The 10,731-nt window shown below is 32.4% G+C and overlaps 1 non-coding gene across 1 annotated transcript; it reads right to left on the reverse strand.

Annotated features, from left to right (window-relative positions):
* Positions 1-9,422: 9,422 nt before the first annotated feature.
* Positions 9,423-9,529, reverse strand: LOC113767161. The gene has a single exon (XR_003467883.1). It is a non-coding gene; the product is annotated as a small nucleolar RNA R71 (small nucleolar RNA).
* Between the last annotated feature and the right edge of the window lie 1,202 nt (positions 9,530-10,731).

Raw genomic sequence — 10,731 nt, forward strand, 5'->3', positions numbered from 1 at the left:
CAACGTATGTATGGAAATGGTACTTAGGATGTTAAATCACAATAAATGCCCACTACAATGATTAAATATTGGCTTAAGTTTAGATAGATCAGATGCTCAAAAATCCAATCATTCAAATTGTTCAAATCATTTCACCAAATAGTGTGGCACAGTATGAACAATTAGGTTTTTGAACACCAAATCTATCCAAGTTTTGAACTTAAATATTACTACTAAATATCCGCTCAAATTAACGTGTCAAATGGTTTAAGGCAGTTGTGTATTTAAGAGCCATTTTGACCGACATTTCAAAGTCCTGCGTTAGTTGTGTTCCAAATGTGACAATGTGATAATGCAACGTTCAATTATTGACTTTTGGAATTTGTTAAACGTTTCCAAAACGGGAAGAAAAAGGAAAAGAAATTGCAGGCTTAGATTATAGTACGCCATTTGCGATTTCCTAGGCAAGTACTGTCACTAGACTAATCTCATTTCCTATACAAGATTCTCAAAGGATGGATTCTCCTCACAAATTTGGATAATGTCCTATAAAATTAAAGGAGCATAATGTGTATTTTAAGGTTTACACTATTTTTTGACATACCTAACAATTACTATAGCATCGAGCACAACATTTAGATGGTTTTCTTGGTAATCAAATTTATTGATCAAATGCCAGAGTAACGCCTGCTAATAGGCGGATTTCTAATATTGTGAGAGAAAATCATCTCTTCTTGATCTTATCTTCGCCACATATATGGGAATATAGTCACCACAAAACTTAACTACATGTAGCTAATTTTTTTTTTAAAGATAATCACCTACTGTTCAATCGTTTACTACGTGGAATGCCAAAAGCACCATGTAGATTTCACGAGAACAGGCCTTACAAGTGCCATTTTGCACAATTTGGTAAATTTTGGTATGTAAAGTAAGAATTAAATGGATTGAGATAGTTAAGAAAGTGAAAAAGAAAAGGGGAATAAGTGGGTGAAAATAAATGGATGGAATTGATTGTTACAAAAAAAAATAAAATACTCAAAATCTATTCAAATTTAAAAAAAAAAACTAAATATGGCCACATGACAAAAATATTGAGCTTCCACTCAGTAGAAAGTAAAAGTAGTCAATTCAACAACCTACTAAAATGGGAATTGAATAGTGGATTATTATTATTATTATTATTATTATTATTATTATTATTATTATTATTATTATTATACATATACATAAACACACATATGGTATGCACATGCCTGTCACACTTTTTCCCATACTTATTTTTTCAGATCCTCCATATTACCACAATAGCTTTGTGTATTATATAACAATTTTTACTCCCCATTTGAATTGTTATTTTCTTGAATTTTTTTTAGAAAAATTATTGTAACAATTTAGTGTATGTTAAATAAAATGGTGATTAAAAAATGTGATCATGGAATAAAATTTTTTTTGGAAAAACATCAATCCAAACATTTTGTTCCAATGCCCGACACCTACACATTGAGCCGCATTGTAAGTGCATCCACCCCACTTCATCTCTCAATCACAAACCAATTCAGATTTCACAGCTTTGGAGTTGGAAAATTCGGTGTAAGATTTGAGAATTCATATTTAAGGATTTAGGGATTTGGTAATGTGGTGGGAGGTAAAAGAGAAATTTTTTGACTCCCTATCTCGTTTCATCTAAAAGCGAAACTTTTTTTTCCCTAGGTTTGCTTGTATTCAAATTAGCAACAAGTGTATAAAAGTGAATAAGGATATCGTAGTAATTTTTTGCTTGTGTTCAAATTAGATTTTTAGAATAACTAGTGTTCTCGTTTATAGTTGTAAAAAATTATTTTAATAAATGCATGGGTGTTCACAAAAAGAGTTGAAAAATGGTTTTGACAAAAAGATGATTAAATTGCCCTTATGTGCTACAAAAGTGACATTTGTGCTAATTAAATAGTATTTTTATGTAATTAATTGTTTTTCTTGTAAAGACTAAATATTGGAAAAGAAGAAGATGAATGGAGACAAAGGCAAATTTAGAAATGAGGTACAAATAGTAATAAATGACAAAGATGTGTATGGCAGTAAAAATTTTCCTGGCCTCAGAATTATGTTAAAGTTTTTTTTTTTGAAAGGTATGTTTGTCTGTATGACAAAAGTATATGCTAGAATCGAAAAGCCAAAAGTAGCTCAAGAGATGCTTCTGATTTTAAGCTTTTTTATACAAAAAAAAATCAAAATTTTTAAAATCATTGATAGCACAAAAATAGCTTTTTGAAAATCAGAAGTTAAATCAAGTTTTCAAAATCAATTTAAAACATATCCATTCTCTTCTATACACGAAATAATCATCGGGTTTTCAAAATTTAGCTGAGAGCATAGAAATTAACTTTTAGAAGATCAGAAGTTGGAACGAAGTTTCAAATTTTAGTTGAAAATAGGCCCATCCTATTCTATACACGAAATAATCATGCGAGGCTCAGATATTTGATCTGTTTGCACCCGTAGATTAGGAGCCATCATTGATCGAGATCGGGGTTGGTCGAGTCAAACAGTCTTCCATAGACTTTGGGTTTTTTTTTTGGGGGTAATAATTTGATGGTTTAAAAACAAAAAAGTCTCCAGTGATATACCTAATACACAAAAAATCCTCTTATAATTTCAAAACAGATAAAACGATACCTTATGTTTTGAACTAAATTGTAAACTAACAGAATTCGTTAAATTTAACGAAAATGATAGTCTTGGTTGTTAAATTTATTGGATTCCGTTAAATTTACCGTTAAGTTTATCAGATTCCGTTAAATTTTCCATTAATTTACCGAATTTCGTTAAATTTAACGAATTCTGTTAATTTACAATTTAGTTCAAAATATGAGGTGTCGTTTTGTATATTTTGAAATCATGGGGGGATTTTCTATATATTAGGTATACCACATGGACTTTTTTGTTTTTAACCATAGGTTTGTCTACTATAGCACTTGTTAAGATATATTCCATGTGTCATTTTTGAAAATACAAGATTAATTAAGGAAAGGAAATAAATACAAAGAATGGTAGGTAAAAATTAAATAAAGAAAATATATAAACATAATAAAAAGTAGTAATTGTTAGTATATATATATATATAGTGGAATAAGTGAATGATAGCAAGTGTCTATAGGACACCCATTAAAAAAACTCTTAAATTTATATGGACAACATGATAAGCGATTCGAATCCATCAACTTAGCAAAGGCATCAATTTATATGGATAGAACCGGCTATGTTATGCATCAGTCATGGGATGATTGTTCAGACACCGTCCAAATGAACCACAAAACAAACAAGAGGAATCTGAATATACAGCTTTCCATAAGCAAAATGAGGACATATAAAAACAGATTATTTTGATACTTGAGATGCACATTCGTATCTAGGCTTACAAACAACTATAAAAAGAAGTAACATCCCAGCCCAAATCGTGTAGTGTCGTCCGACTGGGGGATATCAATCATCTTAGGCTGCCTGGGGAGGACGACCCATACCTACAGAAGGTGGTGTATGATAGACACCTGGGCTTATCTTTACCTCTGCAAGATTGGCACCTTTACCCTGAAATCCATCTGCATGAGACCAGAATACGACATACATAAAACGATAAACCAAGTTATCATAGGTTATTCAAGGTATTGGACCACGAGACTTACTTCTTGTCCCGGAAACTGTTCTTGATGCTGCAGGTAAGATGGATGAAGTTGAAAGTAAGACGAGAAAGAAAAGTGTGGTGAGAGCGTTGGCGGCCATGAATTCTACAGAAACCGGTAAATTTCGGAAGCTACCACCTATTCGAAAGGTTGGTGCAATTGCTCAACTATATATAGGAAGTTTTAGGAAATGGTGAAAGTAAGGTTTGAAATTCATAAGAAGTATATAATTTGGGTAAATTTGTGAAAGAAAAATGAGTAACTACTCACTTTATGCAAAATGTATTATGGCATTCGGAATTACCACAAAGCCTTGAAAAGCTTGCTGAACACTTTTTTTTTGTAGTAAACCCGGTTCTGTTTTCCTTCTTCTCAACTAAGATTCCTACATTGCTACAATTTTCGTCTTTTAATGGTAATAAAACTTTGCCACCAAGCTTTTAATGTTATGCCTCATATTTTGGCCAGTATTTTGTCCAAATTTTATAAATAAAAAAAAATCCTTTTATTAAAGCTCAAAACAAGCGCTGTTGCAACTTATTTACCAATTTTGTTACTGGCAAGAGTTTCAATTTTTGTTTCCTTTTTAGTTTCGGGCACATTGGGGGTATAAATAGGTCTTGTGAGGACTTACCGTATTATTAATCAAATATCTTTGATTTTTTACCAAATTTTCTTGTGAGTGCAAAAGTAACATGAAATTTCTTTTAATCCACAAATTTAGGGCAGGTAGTGATCAACGAATTGTTTCAAGTGCATAGGGTCGATCGTAATAATAAATTATCTGAAATATTCCATGGTCGAACCCACAAGAACGATAACAAAAATAACAAAAATTAACCTCAATGGGTATTTTAATCACTGCTTGAGAAATTAAATAAACACTCAAATCAACTAAGATATAGGTGAGAAAACAATTGGCAAAAGACTAGGATTTCATATTTTAATCCAGAGTTTAAGTTGAATATCTATTTAATTTCTTAACATGCCAAGAATGTATTCTATGCAAGTACCTTAGATTATCTCTAAACACATCTAAGTTGTGACTAATTAAATCTCATGTACATTTTGAGATCAAAAGTATTTAATTAAACCCTTTAAAATCTTAGGTGATATATTTATATCATACAAATCCTAACCTACTTTAGTGATTAGGAGAAGTATGCTTATTTATCTAGTGCATGGTTGTATATCCATTTTTAGTTCAATACAAATCCTAAAAGCATGTCTATGGTAGCCAAATATAAACATATAATTAAATCAAGATAAATAAATCAAGACAAAAGTTAAAAATTTAATTAAGATAAATAATCAAACTCCTTCACAAAATCCTATCCCTAGATATAATTTAGTTCATCATAATCATAATTAAAACCAAGAATTCAAGACACAACAACAACAAAACATATTAAACCCAAGAAACCCTTCCAATCTGTTTAGCACATTGTTGTATTCAAATTTAATGTGAGAACAAAATATATTAAACTAGTGTAACACATCCTTTCTAAAGTCTTGTGCAATCAAGTCAGGCCCCTCTAACATAAAAAATTAAATTAAATAGGACATGAATCTATTATTGGGAACATCACAAATGACTAATCAATAAGCATCTTAGGAGCCAAAGCATAGCCATGTTGTTAAAAGAGTTATCAACGTCTTTATATGATACAAAGTCTTCAATATATAAAACAAAGTATGTATGGAAATGGCACCTAGGATGTTAAATCACATTAAATGCCCACTACAATGATTAAATATTGGCTTACGTTTACATAGATCCGTTATTCAAAAATCCAATAATCCAAATCGTTCAAATCATTTCAACAAATAATGTGCCACAATGTGGACCATTAAGTTTTTGAACAAATAATGGTCTACCCAAGTTTTGAACTTAAATATTACTACTAAATATCCGCTCAAATTAACGTGTCAAATGGTTTAAGGCAGTTGTGTATTTAAGAGCCATTTTGACCGACTTTTCAAAGTCCTCCGTTAGTTATGTTCCAAATATGAGAATGTGACAATGCAACGTTCAATTATTGACTTTTGGAATTTGTTAAACGTTTCCAAAACGGGAAGAAAAAGGAAAAGAAATTGCAGGCTTAGATTATAGTACGCTATTTGCGATTTCCTAGGCAAGTACTGTCACTGGACTAATCTCATTTCCTATACAAGATTCTCAAAGGATGGATTCTCCTCACAAATTTGGATAATGTCCTATAAAATTGAAGGAGCATAATGTGTATTTTAAGGTTTATACTATTTTTTTGACATACCTAACAATTACTATAGCATCGAACACAACATTTAAATGGTTTTCTTGGTAATCAAATTTATTGATCAAATGCCAGAGTAATGCCTGCTAATAGGTGGATTTCTAATAATGTGAGAGAAAATCATCTCTTCTTGCTTTTATCTTCGCCACATATATGTGAATATAGTCACCACAAAACTTAACTACATGTAGCTAAATTTATTTGATAAAAAAAAAAAGATAATCACCAACTGTTCAATCGTTTACTACATGGAATGCCAAAAGCGCCATGTATATTTCACGAGAACAGGCCTCACAAGTGCCATTTTGCACAATTTGGTAAATTTTGGTACGTAAAGTAAGAATTAAATAAATGGATTGAAAGTTGAGACACTTGAGAAAGTGAAAAAGAAAGGGGAAAAGTGGGTGAAAATAAATGGAAGGAATTGATTGTTACAAAAAAATAAAATACACAAAATCTATTCAAATTCAAAAAAACTAAATATGGCCGCATGACAAAAATATTGAGCTTCCACTCAGTAGAAAATGAAAGTAGCCAATTCAACAACCTACTAAAATGGGAATTGAACAGTGGGTTATTATTATTGTTATTATTATTATATATAATTATATACATGTGTATATAGATGCATATACATACACACACACACGAAATGCAATTGATGAAGAGAAAGAAAAAGAAAAATTGAAAAGATAGAAACAGGTATAAAAGAAAATAGGAATTAAGAATATTAAGTATTAACAATAACATAGGGTATGCACATGCCCGTCATACTGTTTCCCATACTTATTTTTTCAGATCCTCCGTATTACCACAATAGCTTTGTGTATTATATCACAATTTTTACTTTGGTTCGGATTGCTATTTTCTGAATTTTTTTTTAGAAATATTGTAACAATTTAATGTATATGAAGTAAAATGATGATTGAAAAATGTGATCACGGAAAAGTACAAGTTTTTTTTTTTTGGAAAAACATCAATCCAAACATTTTGTTCCAATGTCCGACACTTTCATGTTCAGCCGCATTGTAAGTGCATCCACCCCACTTCATCTCTCAACCACAAACCAATCCAGATTTCACAGCTTTGGAGTTTGGAGAATTAGGTGTAAGATTTGTGATAAGTGAATATTTAACGTGCATTTTGTACAAGTTTGGCACGAACTTTTGGTAGGTTTTGAGAAGATTAAAACCATATTTGAACTCTTTTGGTGATAATTGCTTAAATATTGTTTAAGTGTTCAAAACTTGATATATGAGTGGATTAACGTGTTAATTTTGTGAAAATGTGAAGGATATTGATATATGAAATTCATGTACGAGATGAAGAAAATGTAAGGATCATCTGGAGGATAAAAGTACAAGGATACTAGGAGAAAAAATGAAGAAAAAGGAAAGCAGTGAAAAACTGGAAATTGATCAGCACGGATTCGAGCTCGGATCCGTGTAAACAAAAAGAGATCCGAGCCCTCGTCTGTGCTTCTGGAGCAGTGAATCCGAGGTCAGATGATCCGAGCTCGGATCCATATGGAAAAGGCCTCGGATCAGCGATGATCTGAGCTCAGATCCTTCTTCACTCCTCGGATCCGAGGCTTGGATCTGCCTCTCTCTTTTGCAAGTGACACAACCATTTTTTCTCACTTTTCACACAATTTTCCAGCTATCTTGGGTGAGAGAATTTGGTGGCACATGCTTCTGCAACAAAAAGGAAGACAAAATGAGTTATTGACAAGTCAAAACAACAATTTTTTTACTTTCTTTACAAAATATGAGTTATTGGAATCATGAAGGAGAAGAAAGCGCCTTTCTACCATCTTTTATGCAGAGACACAAGGGGAAACCAGGCATCACCATACGTAGTTAGTTTTTCTTCTTGAAAACAGTTTCTCTCTAGCTAGAAGTTCAAAAAGAAGCACTTGGAGACTTTAGTTGTAATCATCTTGTACAAGACATAGCAGAAATTAAAGGGTTTCACCATTAATTGGCTAAGCTTTTCTTTATCTTTCTTGTACTTGTACTTTATGATATTTTACATTAATAAACTTGTGAATTTGATTGTTATATCATTCATGAGTAGCTAAATTTCTTTATCTAGGGAGTAGATGAAACTTATGGCTAAATGATGTGAATTGAATGTGATTTACACTTGTTGTATCTTGTATTAACTTGTCTATTTGTGCAGTTGTAATTACTTGTTGTTGTTTGATCACCAATAGCATGTTTATAGTTGTTATTCCTTAATAAGAATTGGTAGTAACAATGGAAAAATATGAGTAGAGCTTGAGTTGTATGTTCATGAAAATAGATGTACACTTAAGTGGATTATCTAGCATTTCACGAAGGAAAACAGAGTAGAACTAGTATTTCACCATGAAAATAGGGAAAATTGGATTGCTCTAGGCCATTTTATCATGAGAATGGGATTTGGTAATATTAAAAATGAATACCTAGTTAAACAAGAATTATAACAAGAAGTAAATCTATTCATTTGTGTTGTTTATGCCATAAGTGGAATCTACATCCCTAGATTCAAGTCTTTAGTGAACTTATCTCCATTTGTACCTTGCATTTGTTAAAATAGATTGTAGGTAGTAGCTTCTATAAATTCTCTGCTCAAATTCATTATAAGTCTAAATAATAGAGAAAATAAGGATTTAATACTTGTAGACATTGCTCCTCGTGGGATTGATCCGATACATACCCTACATTACCATTTTCGGCCTGTATACTTGCAGTCAACGGGTATAAAATCGGATTTAAACTTGCATTGATATAAAAATTCCGTCAAATTTTTGGCGCCATTGCCGGGGAGCGGCAATATTAGGGCCTAATAATCTCTATTAATTTAGACATCTTTAATTTTGATAGTTAAGCTGTTTATAGTTAATCTTATATTTTATCAGTTTTGACAAATAAAAATTGCATAATCTTTCTTATTTCTGTTGTAGTGTATGCACCGGATATTTCGAGAAGTTGTACCTTTCGATCCAGAAATTGAGAGGATACTTCGTAGACAAAGAAAGCACACACCACAGCACGAGGAACAAGAGGATCGGCAGCCAATAGAGGAAATTTTGATAGAGTTACCATTTGAGGAAGAAATGGCGGAAAACGAATCAAATAGGCGAGCTCTACGAAATTTTGCTTTATCGGGGACACAAGGATCTCAAACTAGTATCGCAAGGCCAATGGTAAATGCTAATAATTTTGAGATTAAACCATCACTGATTCAAATGGTACAACAATCTCAATATGGAGGTAATGCTATAGAAGATCCAAATTCTCATTTGTCAACATTTCTTGAAATCTGTGATACAATAAAGTTTAACGGTGTTAGTGATGATGCAATTAAATTTTGATTGTTTCCATTTTCGCTAAGGGACAAGGCCAAGGTTTGGTTACAATCTCATCCTCCAAATACTTTTATTATTTGGGCTGAATTAACTAACGCTTTTCTTAATAAATTCTTTTCATCTGGAAAAATTGCTAAATTTATAATGGATATAACTAGTTTCTCTCAACAGGAAGGAGAGACATTGTACGAAACTTGGGAGCGCCATCAGGAATTACAACGAAGATGTCCTCATCATGGTTTACCAGATTGGCTGATAGTGCAAACATTTTACAATGGTCTCACTTATCCAACAAAGACGCATGTAGATACGGCAGCGAGAGGAGCATTGATGGAAAAGTCAGTCGAGGAAACTCAACAATTGATTGAAGAAATAGCTGCTAATAACTACTAATGAGCTAACGAATGAGGTAATACAAGGAGAACTGCGGGTATGCTTGAAGTAGATACCTTGAATATGTCAAGTGCAAAGATGGATAATATGGTTAAGATGCTTAACAGGAAAGTTGGTTCTAGTTCTAATCAAGGAATAGTTGTTGCTTGTTTTATTAACTGTGGAGGAGACCATGATGATTCTATGTGTTCTAGCAGCGAGCAGGTTCAATATCTCAACAATTACAACCGTCCACCCCAAAATAATCCATACTACAATACCTACAATTCAGGATGGCGTAATCACTCAAATTTTGGATGGAAGGATCAAAACGTACTAACATTTTCTTGCAATTGGCTGATAGGTCTATTAGACGTCCAATGGGCATATTGGAGAATATACTTATTAAAGTGCAGAAATTCATTATTCCTGTTGATTTTGTTGTTTTAGATATGGAGAAAGATGTCAATGTACCTATTATATTTGGTAGACCATTTCTGGCCATTGCAGGTACAATAATAGATGTTAAACGTGGTAAGTTCAAGTTCCAAATTGGTGAAGAGGAAGTGGAGTTTGATTTGAATAAAATGGAGAAGTATCCCTCTTTTACTGACCATGTTTATTCTGTTGACATATGTGATGAATTGACATTAGAGATGAGTCAAGTTAATCTTGATAATGATTCTCTTAAACTTTGTCTTAATGGTGTAGACTTACAAGAGGAACAAGTTGAAGAAATAACTGAATTTTTGTAGGCACAGGTTCGTTACAAAAGGAGAAATGCGTATGAGGAGTTAGGGCAGAGCAAAGAGCTACCTCCACCATCGTGTGAGCAAGCTCTACAGCTTGAGTTTAAACCACTCCCTAAACACTCCAAATATGCATTTCTTGGAGAAAATGAGACATTGCCGGTGATTGTCAATGTTGCACTAGATGAGAAACAACTAGGAAAGCTTTTACGTGTTTTGAGGAAGCATTTAAAGGCTATAGGATGAACAATTTCTGGTATCAAAGGAATTAGTCCAACTATTTGTATGCACAGGATTTTGTGGAAGAAAACTCTAAACCGGTG

Source organism: Coffea eugenioides, chromosome 3, assembly GCF_003713205.1.
Source record: "Coffea eugenioides isolate CCC68of chromosome 3, Ceug_1.0, whole genome shotgun sequence".
Taxonomy (NCBI): Eukaryota; Viridiplantae; Streptophyta; class Magnoliopsida; order Gentianales; family Rubiaceae; genus Coffea; species Coffea eugenioides.